The following is a 6,282-nucleotide window of genomic DNA, read 5'->3' on the forward strand; positions in this document are numbered from 1 at the left end:
GAACGGTCTTTTGGGCTGAGTGATTGTGTGTGTTGATCAGGTGTTTGAATTGTATTGGCGTGTTCTATGGAGCTAGGAGCTAGCATAGGAGCTAGCATAACAAACACGCAGGTGTTTTTATGCAGGATTAATTTGTGGCATATTAAATATAAGCCTGGTTGTGTTGTGGCTAATAGAGTATATATATGTCTTGTGTTTATTTACTGTTGTAGTCATTCCCAGCTGAATATCAGGTACCGTGAGTATGCAGCCTTGGCTGCTAAACATTTGATAGCTTGACCGTATGTGCGCGTCACGTACGTAACTTTTTAAAAATATATAAGCTTTATGAACCTTGGGTTAGGTGAACGGTCTTTTGGGCTGAGTGATTGTGTGTGTTGATCAGGTGTTTGAATTGTATTGGCGTGTTCTATGGAGCTAGGAGCTAGCAGAGGAGCTAGGAGCTAGCGTAACAAACACGCAGGTGTTTTTATGCAGGATTAATTTGTGGCATATTAAATATAAGCCTGGTTGTGTTGTGGCTAATAGAGTATATATATGTCTTGTGTTTATTTACTGTTGTAGTCATTCCCAGCTGAATATCAGGTCACCCCCGGCTCTCACAGCATCTTCCCTATCTGAATAGCTTCAACTCCCCACTAGTCCTTCACTTGCACTTTACTCATCCACAAATCTTTCATCCTCGCTCAAATTAATGGGGAAATTGTCGCTTTCTCGGTCCGAATCTTTATCACTTCATGCGGCCATCATTGTAAACAATAGGGAACTTTGCGTATATGTTCAACTGACTACGTCACGCTACTTCCGGTAGGGGCAAGCCTTTTTTTTATCAGATACCAAAAGTTGCAATCTTTATCGTCGTTGTTCTATACTAAATCCTTTCAGCAAAAATGTGGCAATATCGCGAAATGATCAAGTATGACACATAGAATAGATCTGCTATCCCCGTTTAAATAAAAAAAATTCATTTCAGTAGGCCTTTAAAGGCCTACTGAAACGATAAAGTTCGCAACTTTTGCTCGCTGATAAAAAAAACCTTGCCCCTACCGGAAGTAGCGTGACGTCACAAGCGGTAGTGCTGCTCACAATTCCCCGTTGTTTACAATGGAGCGAGAGATATTAGGAGCGAGAAAGTGACGATTACCCCATTAATTTGAGCGAGGATGAAAGATTTGTGGATGAGGAACGTTAGAGTGACGGACTAGAATGCAGTTCAAGCGATATCTTTTTTCGCTCTGACCGTAACTTAGGTACAAGCTGGCTCATTGGAATCCACACTCTCTCCTTTTTCTATTGTGGATCACGGATTTGTATTTTAAACCACCTCGGATACTATATCCTCTTGAAAATGAGAGTCGAGAAGGCGAAATGGACATTAACAGTGATTTTTATCTCCACGACAATACATCGACGAAGCTCTTTAGCATGAGCTAACGTGATAGCATCTGTCTCAAATGCAGATAGAAACAAAATAAATAAATCCCTGACTGGAAGGATAGACAATACTACTATCAGGAGACACTGAACCAAACAGTGGACATGTAAATACGCGGTTAATGTGTATTCGACGCCTGTCGAAGCCTAGCAATGCTGTTGCTAACGACGCTAACTTAACAACGGGACCTCGTCAGAGCTATGATAAAAACATTAGCGCTCCACCTACGCCAGCCAGCCCTCCTCTGCTCATCAACACCCGTGCTCACCTGCGTTCCAGCGATCGACGGTGCGGTCGGCGGCCCGGAGACGTAGGAAGTCAAGGTGAGTTCGCCGCTAGCGCGTCTGCTATCCAACAAAGTCCTCCTTGTTGTGTTGCTACAGCCAGCCACATACACCGATCCCACCTACAACGTTCTTCTTTGCAGCCTCCATTGTTCATTAAACAAATTGCAAAAGATTCACCAACACAGATGTCCAGAATACTGTGGAATTTTGTCGAAGAAAACAGAGCTCGGTGTATTGTGTCCAATAGGGTCCAAACACTTCCGTCGACCTCGCGACGTCACGCGCATACGTCATCCTCCAAAGGCGTTTTGAACCGGAAGTTCCCCGGGAAATTTAAAATGTCACTTTATAAGTTAACCCGGCCGTATTGGCATGTGTTGCAATGTTAAGATTTCATCATTGATATATAAACTATCAGACTGCGTGGTCGGTAGTAGTGGCTTTCAGTAGGCCTTTAAAGCACCTCTTCCTGAGGGCGTTTCAGTGTTATAACTTCACCTTTATTGATAGTTTTAAGTTTTAAGATCGAGAAATATCCACGTCCTGCTGTTGAAAATGTGCATGTTCTTGAATTGTACAGATCATGTATCATACCATATTTTTCGGACTGTAGGGCGCACTGCCGATGAGCGGGTCTAGTCAGGTCTTTTTTCATATAAAAGGCACATCGGAATATAAGGCGCATTAAAGGGGTTATATTATGATTTTTTTCTAAACGTAAAACACTTCCTTGTGGTCTACATAACATGTAATGGTGGTTCTTTGGTCAAAATGTTGCTTAGATGATGTTTTACAGATCACCTTCAAGCCGCTTTCTGAGCATCCCTTGAGGATGCAGCGTTTTGTGGGCGGTCTTATTTACGTGTCTCACCTTCGACAGCGTCTTCTCTCCGTCATCTTTGTTGTAGCGGTGTAGCGTGCAAGGACGGGAGTGGAAGAAGTGTCAAAAGATGGCGCTAACTGTTTTAATGACATTCAGACTTTACTTCAATCAATAACGTAGCAGCAAAATGGATGGATGGATATTCTCATCCGTGGCTCAATAATGCAACATCAACGCCGGAAATGTGTCCCGTAGAAAAACCGTCCGACCGGAACTCTCCAATAACTAAAGTTCCGTGGGTAAATTTCGTAAACCAACTACAGTTTTTAGCGCTTTGATAGCTAGTCTGACAGATATAAGTAAGAACTTCGTAATGGCAACAGCGGAAGATGAATAGAATATAAAGTACTTTATTGATCCCTGGGGGAAATTCAGCACCACAGTTCGCTCACAATAGACAATAAACATTTAGGTATTTTTACATGTGAATAATATAAATACAGTCTATTATACAGCATTATTCACATGTGAATAACGTATTTACAGTCTATTATACAGCATTATTCTCATGTGAATAACAAATAGTCTATTATACAGCATTATTCACATGTGAATAACAAATACAGTCAATTATACAGCATTATTCACATGTGAACAATATAAATACAGTCTATTATACAGCATTATTCACATGTGAATAACATAAATACAGTCTATTATACAGCATTATTCACATGTGAATAATATAAATACAGTCTATTATACAGCATTATTCACATGTGAACAATATAAATACAATCTATTATACAGCATTATTCACATGTGAATAATATAAATAGTCTATTATACAGCACTATTCACATGTGAATAATAAAACTACAGTCTATTATACAGCATTATTCACATGTGAATAATATAAATACAGTCTATTATACAGCATTATTCACATGTGAATAATATAAATACAGTCTATAATACAGCATTATTCACATGTGAATAATATAAATACAGTCTATTATACAGCATTATTCACATGTGAATAATATAAATACAGTCTATTATACAGCATTATTCACATGTAAATAACTTAAATACAGTCTATTATACAGCATTATTCACATGTGAATAACATATTTAGTCTATTATACAGCATTATTCAAATGTGAATAACAAATACAGTCTATTATACAGCATTATTCACATGTGAATAACAATTACAGTCAATTATACAGCATTATTCACATGTGAACAATATAAATACAGTCTATTATACAGCATTATTCACATGTGAATAACATAAATACAGTCTATTATACAGCATTATTCACATGTGAATAATATAAATACAGTCTATTATACAGCATTATTCACATGTGAACAATATAAATACAATCTATTATACAGCATTATTCATATGTGAATAATATAAATAGTCTATTATACAGCATTATTCACATGTGAATAACAAATACTTTCAATTATACAGCATTATTCACATGTGAACAATATAAATACAGTCTATTATACAGCAGTATTCACATGTGAACAATATAAATACAGTCTATTATACAGCAGTATTCACATGTGAATAACATAAATACAGTCTATTATACAGCATTATTCACATGTGAATAATATAAATACAGTCTATTATACAGCATTATTCACATGTGAACAATATAAATACAATCTATTATACAGCATTATTCACATGTGAATAATATAAATAGTCTATTATACAGCATTATTCACATGTGAACAATATAAATACGGTCTATAATACAGCATTATTCACATGTGAACAATATAAATACAATCTATTATACAGCATTATTCACATGTGAATAATATAAATAGTCTATTATACAGCATTATTCACATGTGAATAATATAAATACAGTTTATTATACAGCATTATTCACATGTGAACAATATAAATACAGTCTATTATACAGCATTATTCACATGTAAATAACATAAATACAGTCTATTATACAGCATTATTCACATGTGAATAACATATTTACAGTCTATTATACAGCATTATTCACATGTGAATAACAAATACAGTCTATTATACAGCATTATTCACATGTGAATAACAAATACAGTCAATTATACAGCATTATTCACATGTGAACAATATAAATACAGTCTATTATACAGCATTATTCACATGTGAATAACATAAATACAGTCTATTATACAGCATTATTCACATGTGAATAATATAAATACAGTCTATTATACAGCATTATTCACATGTGAACAATATAAATACAATCTATTATACAGCATTATTCACATGTGAATAATATAAATACGGTCTATTATACAGCATTATTCACATGTGAATAATATAAATACAGTCTATTATACAGCATTATTCACATGTGAATAATATAAATACAATCTATTATACAGCATTATTCACATGTGAATAATATAAATAGTCTATTATACAGCATTATTCACATGTGAATAATATAAATACAGTATATTATACAGCATTATTCACATGTGAATAACATAAATACAGTCTATTATACAGCATTATTAACATGTGAATAACATAAATACAGTCTATTATACAGCATTATTCACATGTGAATAATATATATACAGTCTATTATACAGCATTATTCACATGTGAATAATATAAATACAGTCTATTATACAGCATTATTCACATGTGAATAATATAAATACAGTCTATAATACAGCATTATTCACATGTGAATAATATAAATACAGTCTATTATACAGCATTATCCACATGTGAATAATATAAATACAGTCTATTATACAGCATTATTCACATGTGAATAACATAAATACAGTCTATTATACAGCATTATTCACATGTGAATAACATAAATACAGTCTATTATACAGCATTATTAACATGTGAATAACATAAATACAGTCTATTATACAGCATTATTCACATGTGAATAATATAAATACAGTCTATTATACAGAATTATTCACATGTGAATAATATAAATACAGTTTATTATACAGCATTATTCACATGTGAATAACATATTTACAGTCTATTATACAGCACTATTCACATGTGAATAACAAATACAGTCTATTATACAGCATTATTCACATGTGAACAATATAAATACAGTATTATACAGCATTATTCACATGTGAATAACATAAATACAGTCTATTATACAGCATTATTCACATGTGAATAATATAAATACAGTCTATTATACAGCATTCACATGTGAACAATATAAATACAATCTATTATACAGCATTATTCACATGTGAATAATATAAATAGTCTATTATACAGCATTATTCCCATGTGAATAATAAAAATACAGTCTATTATACAGCATTATTCACATGTGAATAATATAAATACAGTCTATTATACAGCATTATTCACATGTGAATAATATAAATACAGTCTATTATACAGCATTATTCACATGTGAACAATATAAATACAATCTATTATACAGCATTATTCACATGTGAATAATATAAATAGTCTATTATACAGCATTATTCACATGTGAATAATAAAAATACAGTCTATTATACAGCATTATTCACATGTGAATAATAAAAATACAGTCTATTATACAGCATTATTCACATGTGAATAATATAAATACAGTCTATTATACAGCATTATTCACATGTGAATAATATAAATACAGTCTATAATACAGCATTATTCACATGTGAATAATATAAATACAGTCTAT

The sequence above is a fragment of the Entelurus aequoreus genome, linkage group LG07 (assembly GCF_033978785.1).
Source record: "Entelurus aequoreus isolate RoL-2023_Sb linkage group LG07, RoL_Eaeq_v1.1, whole genome shotgun sequence".
In the NCBI taxonomy this organism is placed as follows: Eukaryota; Metazoa; Chordata; class Actinopteri; order Syngnathiformes; family Syngnathidae; genus Entelurus; species Entelurus aequoreus.